A 20,679-nucleotide genomic window follows, 5' to 3' on the forward strand; every position below is an offset into this window, starting at 1 on the left:
ATCGATATCTCTAAAATACGTGCGATGTGTGCCTAGTAGGTTAAAAGGACTACATGGTTAACTTTATATCTTCGAATGAAGCGACTCGTATAATATTGATTGAACTTCGCTTCGTTCGTTTGATCATATAATATATGTATATATATATATATATATGTATATATATATATATAAATAATAATAATATGCCTTGCCGTCCAGTTGCGTCGGCTAGATAGGTGTCCAGTGAGTGGCGAGTCACCGCCTGCTCATTTATCCATGTTTACCAACATTGGTCGAGCAGGCGCCATAATCCCCCATAGCTCCAGTATCCCGGTCCACTAACCCCCAACCCAATAGCCCAGTCCCCTTTGTTCCCATAATCTGCAATAGTTCTACACGAACCGGGGATTGTCTTTGGGTGCACTCCCATAGTGCATACAGGGATAATCGCCGGTTGGTGTCACACCACATTTAGATTAAACTGTCTTAAGGGGCCTCTACGTGTTGGCTTCGTCCCTTCGCACGCCTTCCAAAAGTCCTGGCCTCCATAGGCCCGAGATATGAAAAAGACATACAATAATAATATATATAATATTATAATATACATACACAGCATCACGCCTGCAGAGGTGTATAGAACACCCACTCCTCGCCAGCTATGTTTAAGCCCCATATAATAGGGGGCGAGCCTATTGCCATTAACCGGGCACTAATCCTAAAAACCACGTGATATCAATTATTTATAATCCAAACATGAATTTAAATTCATAAAGTCGAATTTAGTGGTTTAGATCCCTAGGCGCTATTCGACACCATCAATCATTATCATACATAAGTAATCATGTAGTTACAAAAAGACAAATTTGTGTCATCATCACCACCTCCCTAGCATTATCCCGTTTTTTACAGGGTCCGCTTACCTAAACTGAAAATTTGACAGGTCCGGTTTTTTTACAGAAGCGACTGCCGTAAATAAACATGATATTGAAACACTGTTATTAATGATTTTTATTGGCTTAAATTACGCTTGCATTTGCAATTATTGTTAAATTATTATCTAAAATTTCTGCTGTTAAAGCGTTAATGCAATATTCGCTTATCTGTTAGTATTAGCGTAATCAAAACACTGCATTAATTAACTATGTTCTACCTACATATTATGACGACCTCCGTTGTCTAGGAGCGTTTGATCGGTTCGAAGTTCGATTCCCATTTCGGCAAATGAATTACCAGATTTTCCTAAACTAATATCATCTTCTCTTGTATGGGTTGCGAGATTAATGACCTTTTTTTTGACGTGACTTATTGTAGATTTGCCGCAGATGGCATATTAACTACTCGGCGGAGGGCTCTCATCCGGTTAATTCGAAGGTATGTGACCTAACCTGTATTGGGCTGGTTGTACCTTCGCGGGTTGGAAGGACAGACAGGCAGTCGCTTCTGTAAAAAACCGGTTAGGTAAGCGAACTCATAGTATGCAAATAAAGAATATTGAATATTGACCCTTTAAAAAACGTGATACTGGTAGGGAGTTGAAGATGATGATGAAAATCATATTCTAAAATCGTATCATAATGATTTAAGTACCTGATTCTCATATTCCTAGGATTTTGATCAAATAGGTGCTGACTATTTCCATCTATAGATACTTTTTGTTTTCAGACAAGCAAGCAATGAAGAAGGTAAAATGATAATCTTATTCTAATACCTTTAACTAGGCGATATCTAAGCAACACCTGCACGGAAAATTCGACTTTAAATTACTTTTCAACTTTTCCTTTATTTATTAATCTCATTTGCATAATGTGGAAGGCTAGCGATAGGATTCGCTATTGTTTGCCAGCAGCTTTGTTGGAAGACAAAAGAAAGGTTTTCTCTCATTTTACGTTTCAGAAACGAGAGGACAATTTATTGCTGAAGTACCGATCAATTATTACAAGTCAGGTATTTTTAAATCTTATCTAATCTATAAGATCTCAACAATTAAAACACATAATACTGGGTTCTTACCGCGTTATTATCAGGGATATGAGACTCCCGATATTTTAACACTGTTGCAAGTGCCATGATCACGGGACGACTGACTGTGTTTTAATTATGATAATAACCGCGTAAACCTGAAACAATCTATAAGATTTCATTGTTGGGCAAATGCCTGTTCGTCTTTCCATTTTTCACTCCAGCCAGTCCCTCCGGCACGCCGTCTCTTTCGAGGTCTACCACGACGCCTGTACCCGTCATAAAGCACCCGATGCATATTAATACGCGACCTCCGCTCAGGGTGCATGCGACAAACATATCCAACCCCATTTAATTCTGGCGGTTTTACGTCCCGCATCAGCGATTTCAGTTTTTGAACGTAGAGTTTTTTTTCGGACTCGATCAATAGACTACTTGACAAGCTAGTTAAATGAGATAGTTTTTACGAAACGTCAAAACGAAAGTTTTCTTTGGAGTTTTTTGGAAATACTGTACTGTGACGTCATCAATAAAAACGGTCAAATGTCGTACTCATTGTTACTTAATTAATAAATAAAATTAAAAAATAAATCGAATAGTGAAATAAGATTGATTTTTGATCATCTTAGACTGACTTTTATTTCTACGTTAACATTTAATAATTTATCTTTGACCCGGGCAAATACTCAATTCGTTTGACACAACATACTAACATACCTCCCTCGCTGGCAAACTTTGACTTTGGGTTTTTGACGTTCAGTCAATGACTAGATTTGGACATCGTAGTTAGGTTAGATAGGATGGTTAGAATACGAGTACACTTGGCGATGAGCCTTCGCTTAAATAAATAAAAATAAAAAGTTCAGCTGCTTATCTTTTCAAGTAGGTATGTCGGAAAAACCGAAAGATTGATTATGGGATTTTTGTTTTTATAGCCACTCACCCATGCTTAGCGAAACTCACAAACAAGAAGGCTTGACAAGAGCTGCGGGTTCAAGTCCCCTTCGAGTCAGATATTTTCGATTAAATTTTCTCTTTGTGAGATTGATAATGTTCTAACTTAAGGAATCACGGAATTCGTATCAAAGGTGACTTTATAAGTATTACTAAGTTGGCTCAATCCATTTATTCGTTCAAATTATTCAAGGTTTCATAGCAGCCCAGATTAGCGGTATCCAAACGGACGAATAAACGTTAAATTTTATATTTATCGTCGATGTAAATTTCGAGATGGCGGATTTAGGCCGAAATCTCGGTCATTTCAAAAGTTTAACAATGCATTTAATATTACACTTCCATGATCAAGTTATCGATTAAGTATCGGAATTTTATGGTTTTTTGATTTACCATGTCTTATCTATATTACAATTTCAGCTGAAATGTTTCACTGCTGTTCTTCCTCTCTCATGTGGGATGTGAGATCAAAGACCAACCTCATCAACCCCAGTGTCAGAGTTATTGAGCCGTCAAAGCCAAAGGCATCTGACATGCCTTGTATAATGACATCATACTTACTTTTTAATAGTAACTGAGACAGACTTATTCGCGAGGTTTCCTTATCACGAAATACTTTATTTTTGTACAAATGAATTATCAGCCAGCAATGTCACAAAGTGAATGAATTTTGTGAAGTGTCTCCACTGGGATTCGAACCCGAGGCCTAAGGATCGTGAGTTCTACATTCAACCGATGGATCATGGATCATAACGACAAAGCATAATAAAATTATAATAAGAGATTATTAATTCAGCATGTTGGTAAGGACCAACGAAGGACGTAAATACGATCCCGACGAAAGGATTACTCTAGCCATAGATGCAGCTAATCAGCTCGCGACACCAAACACTTCAGGACCCCAATACCGACCCAGGCAGCATGGTCGACGATTTCCCTCAATCAGCTCTTATTGCTATCGACCCACTAGGGTCAATTAATTGTTTCAAATATTTTTCCTCTCAGAAGACACCCTGAGCAGAAGTTCGCGCCCCTCAGGCCTGTTGTCTTAAACGTTGTACCGGGTGAGAAGCTTCAGCGCTCCCCATTTGTCCGGCCAAGTAGTTAATGCAATCTGTGGCAAATCTACAATAAGTCACGTCAAAAAAAAAGGTACGGACCAAATCACAGGTCACTTTTACAGCACAGGTACTCTGGATTATTATAAGTATCTGAACGTCTTTATACGTTTTCTTTGTTATTAGTATTTCTATTTACGTCAGTCTAAGTAAGTAAAATACTGACAAAATAAAATCCCAAGAAAAGTACTTTAAATCCCTTAAAAAGTTTCGTTAAAATCCACCTCAAGTGAAATCCTTACCAATTTATACAGGGTGTTAGTGACATCGTAACGAAAACTTTGAGGGGTGATTGAGGCCATGATTCTGAGATGATATCAAGTGGAATTTTCCGTCGCAAAAGTATAGAACTGAAAATAATTAAAAAAAACACAAAAATTTTCATGAATATTCAAACTGAAAATTCCACTTGATATCAACTCAGAATCATGATCTGAACCATCCCCCTCAGTATTCGTTGCGGTGTCATTAACACCCATACCTACTTGTATGGCTACCGTATGTACTTGTGCGGGGTGTAAGTGACATCGTAACGAATACTGAGGGGGATGATTCAGCTGATTATTCTGAGTTAATATCAAGTGGAATTTTCCATCGCAAAAGTATAGAATTGAAAATAATTTTAAAAAACTAAAAAAAAATCATGAATTTTGCGACGAAAAATTCCACCTGATATTAACTCAGAATCATGGTCCGAATCATCCCCCTGAGTATTCGTTACGATGTCACTAACACCCTGTATAAAATGTTTTCTCTCCTTAGTAACGGATATTTACGCGATTTTATCAGCGCATAAGTGATTACAGCATATAAAAAAAAAGTGCCAATTTCTCGCTGTATATGTTCAATCACTCTCCTCCTACGCATTCATAAATTCTAGACTCAAGCATAAAAATCCACACTTTATTTGGTGCTATAGTTTTTTAAACCAATGCTATTTCACTAAAGCTTTTATTTGTTACTCAGTTACAAATAAAAGTTTATTGACATCATCATCTCCGTAACATTATCCCTTTTTTCACCTGGAGATTTGACAGGTCCGGTTTTTTACAGAAGCAATTGCCTGTCTCACCTTCCAACCCGCGAAGAAAAACCAGCCCAATACAGATCAGGTCACATACCTCCGAAACTGCATTTCTTGGGAATGTGGGTTTCCTGACGATGTTTTCCTTCACCGCTGAGCACGTGATCATTTATGATCCAGACATGAATTCAAAAACAAATTCTACCACGGCTTAAAAGTTTATTGACATAAGACTAGCTTTTGCCCGCGACTTCGTCCGCGTGGCGTGTTATATAAGAGAGAGATCTTTGTGTCCAGAGTGCATATCAAATTTCAAGCATCTAACTTATGCAGTTTAGATTTTTTCATACAATTTTTTTCCCAATAACTCCCATTTTTCAAAATACAGCCAAAAATAAACTTTATATTTACTAAGGTATGCATGCATGCTAGATTGAATCAATTGATTGAATTGATTTTTTTTTAATTGATTGTTCATTGAGTTTTAATTTTAATACACACTTCCTCTCTTCCCTTCAACGTTGCTGTGCCCTACAGGGTCCATGTTTTAGTTCCTATGCCTATGTAACACCCCATTGTACTACATGGAATGCAATAAATAATTTAATTGAATTGAATTGAAAACATCTATCTTACGCGGTTTCGATTTTTTCATACAAATGTTTTTTTCCCGCTAACTCCCGTTTCCGTGGGAATTTTGCAATATCCTGTTGCAACTAAGGTTTAAGTTAACTAAGGTACCTGCATGCCAAATTTCAAGCGTCTAACTTAAGCGGTTTAGATTTTTCATACAAAAGGATTTTCCCGCTAATTTCCGTTCCCGTGGGAATTCCGGGAATTCCTTTCTTAGTGCACCTCTACGGTACCTAAGCTATGTCCCTTCCAAATTTCAAATGCCTACATTTAGCCATTCAGGCTATGCGTTGATATGTCAGTCACTGAGTCAATCAGTTTCTCCTTTTATTTAGATTTGATTTTTTCATACAAATGTTTTTTCCCGCTAACTACCGTTCCCGTGGGAATTTTGTAATATCCTGTTGCAACTAAGCTTTAAGTTTACTAAAGTACCTGCATGCCAAATTTCAAACGTCTAACTTGAGTGGTTTAGATTTTTCATACAAAAGGATTTTCCCGCTAATTCCCGTTCCCGTGGGGATTTCGGGAATTCCTTTCTTAGTGCACCTCCACGGTACCTAAGGTACCTGCATGACAAATTTCAAACGTCTAACTTGAGTGGTTTAGATTTTTCATACAAAAGGATTTTCCCGCTAATTCCCGTTCTCGTGAGAATTTCGGGAATTCCTTTCTTAGTGCACCTCCACGGTACCTAAGGTATCTGCATGCTAAATTTCAAATGTCTAACTTGAGTGGTTTAGATTTTTCATACAAAAGGTATTTCCCGCTAATTCCCGTTCCCGTGAGAATTTTGGGAATTCCTTTCTTAGTGCACCTCTACAGTACCTATGGTACCTGCATGCCAAATTTCAAACGTCTTACTTGAGTGGTTTAGATTTTTCATACAAAAGGATTTTCCCGCTAATTCCCGTTCCCGTGGGAATTTCGGGAATTCCTTTCTTAATACACCTCTACGGTATCTAAGGTACCTGCATGACAAATTTCAAACATCTAACTTGAATGGTTTAGATTTTTCATACAAAAATATTTTTCCGCTAATTCCCGTTCCCGTGGGAATTTCGGGAATTCCTTTCTTAGTGCACCTCTACGTTATCTAAGGTACCTGCATGCCAAATTTCAAAAGTCTAACTTGAGTGGTTTAGATTTTTCATACAAAAGGATTTTCCCGCTAATTCCCGTTCCCGTAGGAATTTCGGGAATTCCTTTCTTACTGCACCTCTACGGTATCTAAGGTACCTGAATGCCAAATTTCAAACGTCTAACTTGAGTGGTTTAGATTTTTCATACAAAAGGATTTCCCTTCACTACTCTGCTCCTATTGATTGTAGCGTGATGAAAAGTATACTATGACCTGTCCAGGAGTGTGAAGAATAATTGTACCAAGTTTCATTAAAATCCGTCCAGTAGTTTTTGTTTCTATAAGGAACATACAGACAGACAGACAGACAGACAGACAGACAGACAGACAAAAATTTTACTGATTGCATTTTTGGCATCAGTATCGATCACTTATCACCCCCTGATAGTTATTTTGAAAAAATATTTAATGTACAGAATTGACCTCTCTACAGATTTATTATAAGTATAGATAACATAAACTAATAACTTTATCCCAATGGGGTAGTCAGAGGCATCTTCATCTGTAGATGAACTATGTAAAAGATATACAAACAAAGAAAATTTAATACTTTTAAAGCGACTTTTTTTTACTTATTGTAAATGGCATTCAGAACTTGGCCGGATAAAGGGGCTGAGGGTTTTCACCCGGTACAAAATTGAAGACAACAGGCGTTAGGACATTTGGACATGAATTTCGGCTCATGGCGTCGTTTGAGGGAATTGTACAGGGTGTTAATGACATCGTAACGAATACTGAGGGGGATCATTCAGACCATTCATTCTGGGTTAATATCAAGTGGAATTTTCCTGTCGGAAAACACATGAAAATTATAGTGCTTTTAAAATTATTTTCCTTTCCATATTTTTGCGAAAATTCCACTCGATATCAACTCAGAATCATAACCTGAATCATGCTTCAAAGTTTTTGTTACGATGTCACTAACATCGTGTATTTGATGGAATTAATCAACCCTAATGGCAGATAGAGGTAAGCGCTGGATGAAGGAAATCGTCGTATGGTTAATATCGGGGTCCTGAAGTGTTTGTTGATTTGCTACCTCTATTGGTAGAACAAGGTTTAAGTGACTGAATAGTTATGACAGGCACGAACTACAACTAAGGAATCTCGAAATAATAAATATGAAAGAAGTCAATGACTTCTTGTTACTTACTTTTTGGTAAGATAATAACAATAACAGTACAGCCTGATAAAAGGAAATTAAATCCCAATTAGTTTGGTCCATATTTGACAATCAGAATTTGCTCTAGAGTTGACTAGAACGAATACACTTTGCTTGGAGTAATTTAGATTGAATGTCAGTGTTGTTCAAGTACTTATCGATAGAATATAATTTTAAATTCAATCGAACATATAAAATTGTTCATTTAAATGTAATTCAACAAGCAATTATAACCTAACCCATAAACATCATTAATTATTATTATTAGTCGACAAACGGCTTCTGTGGTCCAGTGGTTCAGCATTGGTCTCACGATCCGGAGGTCCCAGGTTGCAGATAAGACTAGAGCACACGAAAGAATTTGAAAAAGAAAAGCAGCCAGTGTCTTCCTATTAACGAGTTTTTACGGGAACATTACCACTTTTCACTGGTTATTAAGATCTATCTGTTCTTTTTCGTGCACTCTATACTATGTTTATTGTGTGCCGTGAGACGTGATCTTCAAGTCGGAGTTCAGTTTCGCCAGGCACATCAGAGCCCATCAAAACAACGATCTGGTATAGATATTTAGGTATCGCCGTCGCCGGATACGGTTTGGACTACAAGATGATGATGACTATCAAGAAGCCTATCGGTCTTTTAACTATTTTGTTTATCGTTGCGATTGGTTTATCGATAGTCTATCGAGAAGAGATTACCGATTGACATCACTAGTCGAGTGAACGTGTGTTGGCGTGTTTGCTCACCTGTGATTGGTTGACGAATAACAACGGCTTAGTCTAGGTGTTTGCCAGTAATTAGTTTACACAGGCAAACTGTTTACTAATATGAGAGACGTGAAGATTGCAGAACTTTGCTATATTCGTTAAATAAATACAGACATATAAACTAAGGTTTAGTACTTACGGGCGCGCGTGCGCTATTCTGAACGGTCGTGCGTGTTTTGATTGATGAATGGCGAACCAAGAGAAGTGTGTCAGGATCGAATCAATCGAATTTCATAGTCTCTGTTTAGAATTAGGCGTAATCCCTAAGGGATGGGTAGAGCCAAAAGAAAATTAGAAGACAATTTACAGCCACCTTTAATACCTAGTCCTTATAAGTGGATGTCATTAACCGTACCTACAGCGCTTGTATTTTCTTAACACGTTCGCTGTAGTTTATAATATATATATTATAAACCTATATATAGGTTGTTTATGTTTATAAACCTTTTGCCAGTTCTTTTTTTATGTTTTATACTTTAAGCCTAGCTTTGTTTCGTTAGTTTTGTTACTGTTCTCATGAAGTTCTACAATCCGTTTTATTTGTGGTATACTGTGATTGGCAAACAAACATTGTACTTAATTATTATTTTTTATTATCATAAGCTGTTGGATATCCTCAATAAATAAATAATTTTCAGTTACACAGTGAACGTGTCCCTCAGCAGTTATCGTGTTTCCGAATACAAATGATTCAGAGATTCTATGTTCATGAAATATTATAAGATTTATCGTGTAGGTATCAGAAATTGTATTCGATGATTGCCCAGAGACAAGCAGCGGTGATGGGAGTTCAGCTCATTAACGATCTATCACTATAGAAAGGACACAATTCGGGCTGATGAGGTCGGTCATTATTCTTCAATCGTGTGGGTTGTGAAGTGGATTACTAACCTCAGTAACCCTGGTGTCAGGGTTATTATTGAGGCGCCAAAGGCCCCTGACTACGTACTTACATCAGTAACAGGGACCAATGGTTTAACGTGCCTTCCGAGTCACGGACAATCAGGTGATCAGCTTGTAATGTCCTAACCAAACTACCATCACAAAGTGATTTTTCTGAAATGTCCCCATCGGGATTCGAACCCGGGGCCTCCGGATCGTAAGCACAACGCTCAACCACTCGGTTATTGAACTCACACGAGAGAAGAGAGAGATTCGCTTCCATTCCAGTGTAGAAGAATACGCACAGTACAAAATAGTCCATGTAAATGTACCACTGCTAGGAACAGGCCTTCCCACCCGCTCCTCTCAAGCAATTAGAGGAGGTATGGAGCATACTCCACCACGCTATTTCACTGCGGGTCGGAGGAACGCTAAACAAAAAATGTTACAGGTATAAACTCTCCAAGCCCAAGCTATAAAGATTATGACGAACATAACAGATGTTGAAAAGGGGGAAACGCTTCGAGTTCTTAAGAAGAATCACTAATTAAATGAAAAAGTTAGCGAGAAACGAGAATACGTAACAATGTTCCAACAAAAGAATATTTAACGATTATTACGGAAGTTCTTTGGGTGTTTTTAGTTTTAATTGTCGGTACAAGTACCTATTGCATATTTATGTACGTTACAAAATTATTATTATTTGACTATTCTGGGTGCCATCATATTCGAGACAGGCAGAGTACTGCGGGGCGGAAGGCAAGAGGGAAACCACTGCCCTATTTGTTTTAAAAAGTAGCATGGAGAAAGTTACACTGACAAGAACGTGGCTCCTAAATTAGTGATAATGATGACAAAATAAATATGATTTTACTATAATTTTTAGCGATATTTTAAAAGAAGTTTCATTATGTGCAAGTAGATATCTCAATATCTAACATGAATATTAACTAGGTTAAAAATATAAGTTGCGAAACGATGGAATGTATATGGACTATTAATTTACCTGCACTTTTATCGTCCAAGCAAATGGACTTATAATTAAAAATATCTTTAAATAGAATTTCTTAATATAAATTATTCATAATTGAAAATTTTATACAACAAATTAATTAAATAACAAAGTAAGGAAACATTAAAGGCGGGAACGGAAGTGAAAATTACGCGATGAACAAAACAAAAGAAGAAGTTTGGCTTGTTAGTTGTGGAAAGAATTACGATGAAAATTAATAAATAATCAATAAAGTTACTCAATTAGAGTGTATTCTTGAAATCACAAAGAAAACTAATAGAAAATGCTTTTGGCATCGGGTGCATTTACTGGCTAACAGATAAATAATATCTTTTAAAACGTAGCATGATTACAGTACAGGGACAATCTTTTATCTCTCTCTCTCTCTCTCTCTCTCTATTTCAGAGCTGCGCTCTTGTCGGTGGAGTAACCGCCATTCCTCTCTTCTTCCCGCCAAAACCTTCACCTCCCGATACGACACGACCTCTCTTTTATTTTACACCTTCTCTTTTATTTGTCTCTCTTTTGTTTTTTTTTTGTAGTTTTTTGTTATCTCTTTCACTCTAGGTAATATACTATATCTCTATCCTGCTTTTGTCATTTTAACAAATAATTTTCACCGACATGCAAGCTACTTAAATAGCACAAAATGCACCATTTTCGTCGTAGTAGCCCATTTGGTAGGACACTTGCTCTTACTTTGAGGTAGCAGGTTTGAATCCTTCACAGGCCTAAACCAATGATTGTCGAATTTGTTTTCGAATTCATGTTTGAATCATAAATGATTATCACGTGGCTAGCGGAGAAGGAAAACATCGTAAGGAAAACCACATTACCGAGGAATGCATTTTTGGAGGTATGTGACCTAACCTGTATTGGGCTAGTTTTCAAGATCAGACAGGCAGTCGCTTCTATAAAAAACCGGACCTGTCAAATCTTCAGGTTAGGTAAGTGAACTCCGTGAAAAACGGGATAATGTTAGGGGGATGATGACGATGCACCATTTTTGCGCATCAATTTAGAAAAGAAAATCCTACCTTACCACAACGGGCTCACCATTCGGATATTCTAAGTTTTAATTCCGGGAAGGACAAAATTATGACAATAATAAAAAAAAAAGAAATGATGTTATTTTCTTATTTTTGTTGTGGCGTCCTTTTATAACAAACAATTTATACTCTATTCTTTTCTATAAGAATGCAAATTATGATTCTTTCTGGTTGTGACTTCAATGGACCTCAATTTAATTTACTTACACGAAATTTGTAGAGCTCTATTGAATTCTAGAATAGCTGCCTTCATCAGCTTTCAACTCGTTTGGAAGTGTTTATGCAAAATGTAGTCAGGTGCATATGCATAATTGCTGACGTTTACTTTGCATTTGCCCTGGTTAAATTAGCAGGTGTTTTAACTGTAAAATAGAATTTGTTTACTTGCGTTAACGAAATATAAACTAAGTAAACATCGTTTTTTCAGTTTGTCACAGAATTCGACTTTAGAGTTTGAATTCATGTTTAAGATCGTAGATAATTCATATCATGTGGTTGCCAGTATTTACAATACAATACAAAAACCCGTTATTGCACATATAAACACGACACTAAAAACAATTAAAAAAGTGACATATTTCCCGTTCCATGCTTTTGCAACGGATAATTTCACTTAATATTAACTCAGAATCATGGTCTGAATCATCTCTCAAAGTTTTTTCCGCAAGGTTCGTTACGATGTCACTAATACCCTGTATATGACAGACAGACTTCTTTTTATAGCGTGCATTGAAATTGACGACTTTGGTTTATTGCTTTAGCAATATCACTAATATTATTTTTATTCTTTTCTGAAGTTTATTTCCTTTAAAGGTACTACAGGAAGATTTAAACATAAAAAAGTTTAAAATTAACTTAAAAAAATTCCTAATTGAGAAAAGTTTTTACACACTGCAAGAGTTTTTCTTACATGACAAATAGACAGTGATGTAGTTTTTGTTGATATTAATAGTTTTTAAGATTTTCATAGTTATTTTTAGATTAAGTTTGTTTAATGTTAAGTACTTATTATTATTATTATTATTTTTTTATTTTATTTCTGTCCTAATGTAATTTCTTAATATTTTTGTTTGTTTTTGCTATACCCTCCCGGGTCCATATGTGATACTATAATATCTTTAATAACTGTTTACCATATGGTGTGCAATAAATACTTTGACTTTGACTTTATCACTAAAGTCCATGTAACTTCCAGAATCAGATGCAATATTTTTTTTGTGACTTGTTTGTTGTTTATAAAATCTCTACTTATCAAAATAAAAATTTCAACGTTACAACTTATAATTTTAACAGTTTGCAGGCTGTATATAAACCTATATCAAACTTAAAAAGATAAGTAATCAACAAGTAGGTAAGTAGTTGTGACACGATTATTTAAGAATATGTTTACTTTGCTGAATATTACATTTCTTCTGGGACTAAAAGTGGGCGTAGTGTAATTATTATTCTCTCTCTCTCTCTATTTATGAGTTGCGCTCTTGTCGGTGGAGTAATCGCCATTCCTCTCTTCTTCCCGCCAAAACCTTCACCTCCTGATACGACACGACCTGCACCTTCTCTTTTGTTTCATAAATGTTATCCTAGGTCTACCCCTTTCTCTCTTCCCTTCAATTTAATTATTAATTAATTATTATTCATAGAACCGTAATTAATAGGCTAGTTATTATTATGGTAACAATATTATTCAACTGTCAACTTGGAAAATTAATGTCATGATCATTGCAGTGTCTATTTATTTATTTATAGATAGCAAGAATTCTTTAGAAATTAATTCTCACTTACGATTTCGATTGGCGCGAATGCAGGCGGGCATTGTTAAGTTTAGTAAGGTTTAGTTTAACTGTTAATTGTAATTTATTTTAGTTTTATTGAATTTTATTTTTGTACTTTAAATAACTGTTTTGTGTAAATAAAATATCTCGCTTTGTAAACATGAGACGTCAGCGCTACCGTTTGTCCAGTCATGTAGTGATTTACTATGCGAAGAAAATATAACAAGTTCCTTTTTTTTTGACGTGACTTATTGTAGGTTTGCCGCAGATGGCATAAACTACTTGGCCGGACAAATGGGCAGCGCTGAAGACTCTCACCCGGTACAACGTTTAAAAGACAACAGGCCTGAGGGTGTCCAGTTGGGCACAAGTTACATGAAAACACGAAATTATCTATTGCTTACTTCCAGCCTGGCATTTATGCCGTTGACGGCAAATGTAATGGAAATCGAGATGCTAAGGCTATTTCGCCGGCTACGTTGCCAATCAATTTATATTGAAATGGCTTCATTGCCAAAGCGTCGTCAAGTTGCCAAAGCGTCGCCAAGTTGCCAAAGTATCTCCAAGTACTTAATTTAATTTGTCTGCTATACATTTTAATTTTATTTTATTATAAAATTATTTTCGATGACATTTTAATTAGGTACATGCTTATAGTTAAAAATGGGTGAAAATAATAACACAAAAAACATAATGTTGATCATTATTATTATATTAACCTTCTTTTTTAAAGACTGTTAAAAATCTGCTTCATATACGTGTGATTGTAAAGTTTATCTGCTTTAATAAATTCAAAAACCTAAATGAAAATTAAATTTCATTGAGATAAAAATAAATTAATCGCCGCAAAAGCCCGTTTTATTAAGATTAAATAAAATAAAATATGCGTGTAATTAATTCCCGCGGGTAATGGTAGCAACGCAAGTCGTTACAGCCAGCAAATTGTGCCATCTGTCAAAAATTACATCGCACTGTGCTTTAGGATTTTTAACTAGAGATTTCAGTATAAACGGCCTCTGTGCTCCAATAGTTGAGCGTTGGGCTCACGATCCGGAAGTCCCGGGTTCTTTGTGGTCATTAGTTAGGTTAGGACATTCCTGGCTGATCACCAGATTGTCTGAAGTAAGATGATCCGTGCATCGGAAGGCACGTTAAGCCATTGGTCCCAGTTACTACTTACTGATGTAAGTAAGTAGTCGTTACATGAGCTATTTCAAGGGCCTTTGGCGGCTCAATAGTAACCCTGACACTAGGGTTGATACTCCACACCACAACCCAAACGATAGAAGAAGAAGAAGTATAAATTAAAATAAACTCAGCTTAAAACAATATTATTGTTGTTCTGAACGTCGATAAAGTGAGGTGTGTTCTCTAAAGCATAATTAAATTACACTAATGGGTACTTACTGGTATAATAAATGCGAAAGTACCCTGTCTGTTTGTTACCTTTTCACACTTATACCGCTGAACCGATTTAGGTGAAAATTAGTATGAACATAGCTTGAGACTTGAAGAATGAAGGTTAGTATTTCTGCTGAAAATCACCCCCTAAGGAGATGAAAAGGGGTTGGAAAAAATGTAACGCGCGCTATAACCGAAGTCCACGCGGACTTAGTCACGGGCGGAAAGCTAGTTATCTATAAGACCGATGTACATTGATAGACATATAGAATCTTTATTTAGGTTTAAGACGTTACGTTAACTTCTTAATAAGTATTAAGATTTGAACATATTTGAAAAACCCATTGGTAACCTGTCAACAATAATGTGTCATCATATCCATCAACGGCCTCTGTAGTCCAGTACTTGAGCGATTAAGGTTCCGGGTACAAAACCCAGTTGGGACATGATAACGTGTTAGTTGTTATCTGACAAAATTCATTTCAAGACTTTGTAATAAGGGTGGCAATCACAACTGTCGTGTCATTTGTGCCTCTAACATCCATGATCACGGCGTGAGTTTCTGTGTAGACTACATACTGCATACGGAATATTCACAGGAATACAATTTGGCTTAACTCTTGTTGCATTCAGAGCGCTGATAGCCTGTTGGGTGGATCAGTGGGATTCGCTCAGTGCTCTTCCTCCCGAGCATTATAATGTATTCACCTCGTGGATTCCACTTTAATCTCTAATAGACTAAGAGCGCAGAGGTGTTAGATCTAGTAAAACGTAGATATATAGTACAGCTAATATGAACTGAACATCATATCTTATTGACGGTTACGACCACGACAGTCTATGTAATGGGTGTATGCCTACTCACGTCATTGAAGGGAACAACTTACAGGGAAAGAGACATGCTTACATGGAACAGATTAAAGAGAAAGCGAACGTCGTGTTTTATAAGAAAATAAAAAAAATATCGTTTGATAGACAAGAATGGAAATGCTACAACGACAAGAGCGTGGCTCTTAAATTAGTGATGATGATGTATACCTACTATTAGAAAAAAAAGAAATAAGATTTTGGTGGTTCATTTATTATTATTTATTGTTCATGTGCCCGTTAAAGAATTAAATTATATATTATAAAATGACTACGTCACATATTACAACAATCCAAATCATCAGACTCAAAATTTACACAAATTGACAGATAAAACAGAAAAAAAAATAATTGCACTGGTTGGAATAATCATATTTATGGTGGCTGTGGATGTCCCCAATAAACAAGGAGCAACACCAGGAGTGATCGTTTCTGTTGAAACTAAACAATTTTAGCTTCGAGTTTTAGCTTGTTCTTCAATCACACTCAAAAGGTTAAGAATCCTCACAGAATAAGACAACGTTCTCACAGCATCCAATCAAATAATTCGTTCCTAACTTGAATCCATTAAAACTTAGATTAGAAAAGAAGTAATAAAACGAAAACTTTCCCATTTTACTGGCAGCATAACGAATGCATTGAAAATAGACTGGATTTTTATTCATGTTCTTCACTGGACTGGGTACGAATAAAAAACGTATCGAAGAAACCTTTAGTGGGATTGTATTCTAATGTATTGGACTTATTAGGTGGACGATGAGCTGAGGGTCTAAAAATGCCACTTATTTGGCTTGCATATGTACATGTCAAATTACAATATTGTTGTTTCTGATCACTTATCACCATGTGGACCAACATTGTATGCATCAATATCAATAATATTCTGCTAGGTATTTAGGATATTACATCGTCTTCGTTTGGTCATCTTAGGATGTATCAAACACGGCTCTGCCCACGCCAATATGGCTTATCGTAAGTGTATATTAGTGTGTTATATGGAATTCCTCATAAGCCGAATGTACTGTCGGCTGTCCACCCTTTATTTAACAGATTATAGCTCTACTATACGCCAGGACTCTAATCCTCCGAGCGCCTAGAGACCACTGAACTTACGCTTAGCTGCCAGTAGAGACACCTTTAACTGTAAGTACATAATTATAGAACATATAATTCAAAACCATCATCACCGCCCTAACGTTATTCCGTGTTTACCAGGTCCGCTAACCTAATCTGAAGATTTGACATGTCCGGTTTTTACAGGAGCGACTGCCTGACTGATGTTCCAACCCGCTAAGACAACCTGCCCAACCGCATTTTTTGGTAATTTCGCCAGGTTTTCTTTCATCGCGTAGAATTCAAAACCCTTAAAAGAAAAGATCCCAACGAATTGAGAACCTTGTCCTTTTTTGAAGTCGGTTAAAATGGTTTCGAGAAAAATACATTTCAAGGTTTAAGTGTCTTGCTAGAATCTTCTGAGAGGGAAATTATTTCTATAAGTATTGCACAGATTTTAAATTTCAAAGAAAACATCTTGACTTAATCATTTATTTTAAAATCGAAATGTTTCGTATTTAATAAACGATATCTTGTAAACAAACAGAAGGTCAAAGGACGCAGCTAGCTACAATTTGAATTAAATTATCAATTCCTAGAATTAGAATTGTTACTTGTTGTAAGCTAAATACCTAGTCTAAAGGCGACTTTATTGTTATTCATAATAAACTTAACTTTTGTAAAACCCAGTTTATACGAATTTTGAATTTAGAAATGATTGAATTTATCTCTCCTGACTGCAGTGTCAGCTTGTCATTGCTTCTGCGCAATGTTCTTTAGTCAATTAACGCGATTATTTAGACTTTAGAGCGTTGAGTGTAAATGATACAACGCTCTGTATCAGCAAAGGTCAAAACGCTGATGCTTGAAACTGATGTGATTAGCGTCAGAGAACTTAACATTAAAAGCATAAACGACTTACTTATAATTTTCCTCTACTTAAAGTACCTAATAGAATGGCGGAACGTTGCTCGCTTTTCCAAATAGAAAACTCGCGAAATTAGGTTAATGTTTTAATATTAGAACTGAACTTATTATTAGAGACTTATTGGCAAGCGGAACGATAGGGAGATGACTGTTTGCATTATCTATGCGGTTAATTGAAATAGGCCCCTATTACATGGGACTTGAACATAGCTGGTCAGGAATAGGTATCTAAACTATACATCTCTGCCTACCCCTTCGAGGATACAGGCATGATGCTACGTTATGTATAGGGGTATAGGTATTGCAGATTTTCTTAGGATGATTTAATTCTCTACTTCACCTTTGTTACGTCCCTGAGTTATGGAATAATATACATAGGTAAGTATATTATGTTATGTAGGTTTATATACATATAAACAGGCCTGTAATCCCTGAAGGGATAGGCAGAGACACAAGTAATCTAAGTAGCAGAAGAGAGATTAGAAACAGAGATATTTGTTGTAGTATTGGAATAATATTTATGAATTCAATTATTAATAATAATTAATTCATTATATTACTTAAATAATAAAAAATAATCTAATAATAGGGAATTCAATTACATTAATTATCTAATTATTTTGAATTTCTTAATTATTGTAATTTATTTTATTATAAATTATAATTGTAGACGTTTATTATGTGTGTGTTTTATTGTAATTTAATTTATTTAATGTTTCGTGTATCTATGTTTGTGCATAAATAAAATTTGTATTAGGTACTTCAACTTGTCTTCATAACTATCATTGTACTGAATTTTCAATCAGATTGTTTGAGAGCTCTCAAGGGCTTAGTCATACACAGATACAATACACTCAGGCTTAGAGCAAACAATGTACGTATCTTGTATACAAATATTTGCTCAGTCGGGATTCAAACTCGGGTAGTGGTTTGTTTATGTAATAATCCATCTATTAGCTTATCATTAGGGTATGATTTAAAGGAAAATACGAGTACTAGAACATATCTTTGTCTTGCATTATGGATGAAAGGGTACTACACTACCACTACACTTACTACCTTAGAACATAAGCTCACGTCTAAGTAGGTATACCAATGGGCTTGTCAAAGGTACATCTATCGCAAGATGAACTGAGTATCCACGCTTCACCTAAGCTTTCTGTTAGACCATGTGCTTGTTAGGTAGTAAGCCGTATCCATTCTTTATAGTTACGAAGGAAAAGCGACGTCCCAATCTTTTATTGGCTAAAATTTGTCCGTTACAGGGATCGTACAACCCCAAGATTTAAAATAAGAATTCCAATTTTGAAATTCATTTTTTAATTATCTTTTGTTTTGTTCTTAATGCGTATGACAACAATCACCACGGTACAAAATACCATCTTATTATTTGATTCAACGGAATTATTTCCTCTGGCATGGCGTATCCTTCAACAAATGGTACAGTCACTGTCCGAAATGGGAGGTTGGTTCATCAGTTTTCAAATAATTGATTCTTTGCGAGGATGCGAGCACATGTTACTTTTCTATTTGCCTCAGAAATGCCTGTTACACAGAAAAATATTTAACTGTTCCATTACAAAGTTTAGATTTGCGGTCAGCAACATAGTATTCTTTTTATTTTAAGCAAACTAAAATTGTGTGATGCTCTTGATTTATTTTTATTGATATACTTAATTAAACTTTGTGTACTGAATAGTGGTCCGGCCAGGAAGCATCAGACATAAATCCTACTTATTTTTTCGACGAGCCAATTATATTTTATAATAAACTTTTTATAACAAAACCTTTTTGGATGACAAATATGACATACATACAGAAACTCACGCCCGTATTCCCAGAAGGGGTGGGCAGAACTACAAATAATCAAGAAACTATACACAAATATCACAAATAATAATAATAAAACACTTTATTGCACACAAATTCACAAAACATACAAACAACAAAAACACAAAACAAAAACAAAAAAATGACAAATATGACATTATTAAGGGAAAATTGACCTAATGTTGTCGAACCTTTTCATTCCGTGACTGTACATTGGACACAAGTGTTTAGATTACTTACTCCCTAAGGGATATAAAGCCTTTGAGTCGTTAATTCTCGGAAGCGACGCTGGAGCACGCGTACTAGCCTGTACGTATTCACTATGTTGAAAATCCTCTGAAATCGCAGGAAATTGTAATACCTCTGTAGGTAGTAGTTAGGTACAAGGAAAGGTAAAACGAAATGTCAGCCTTTTCCGGGTAATCTTTGAGCTTATATCCCACTACGCCCGATTTGAAAATACCTATCCAAAATTCCTGCTATTCACCATATTTTTTCTGTCTGTCTATATTAACTTTATAACGTAGAATTGGAAAAGTAAAGAGAATTTTTCAAAACCGGTACCGGACTTGCACCAATGAGGTTGTATATGGGGTTGTATGAAGTCTATAAAACAGTATTCAGGGGAAAGTGAATGATAAACAAACTCCGTATCCAATATCCGTGAGGCGGAATCGATGAAGCGCAATCGGCTTGATCTGGCGTCCAGCTTAAATTCAATACACGATAGGAGATTTGTCCACAAATATATTGCCAATATAGCCAGTCCAACCACTTTTCAGCGAGACAACGAGCATTTTAGTCTTAGGCACCATTTATTTTTCTTGCATAACTGGGTTTAAGAGTACAATACGATCGACGACCTCCGTACTCCGGTGGTTGTGCGTTGGGCTCACGATCCGGAGGTTCTGGGTTCGATTCCTGGGGAAATATCACAAACATTACTTTGACAGGCTGATCGCGTGATTGTCCGAAAAGTAAGATGATCCGTACCGCGGAAGGCACGATAAGCCGTTGGTCCCAGTTACTACTTACTGATGTAAGTAAATAGTTGTTATATGAGCCATGGAAGGGGCCTTTGGCGGCTCAATAGTAACCCTGAGACCAAGGTGGATGACGTTGGTACTCCACCTCACAACCCACACG

At 36.1% G+C, this 20,679-nt stretch overlaps 1 protein-coding gene across 2 annotated transcripts in view; it reads right to left on the reverse strand.

The window, feature by feature from the left end:
- Nucleotides 1-20,679, reverse strand: part of LOC126366244 (solute carrier family 22 member 3-like) — a 402,182-nt gene that overhangs the window by 23,188 nt on the left and 358,315 nt on the right. The gene's annotated exons all lie outside the window — the stretch shown is intronic.

The sequence above is a fragment of the Pectinophora gossypiella genome, chromosome 4 (assembly GCF_024362695.1).
Source record: "Pectinophora gossypiella chromosome 4, ilPecGoss1.1, whole genome shotgun sequence".
Classification (NCBI taxonomy): domain Eukaryota; kingdom Metazoa; phylum Arthropoda; class Insecta; order Lepidoptera; family Gelechiidae; genus Pectinophora; species Pectinophora gossypiella.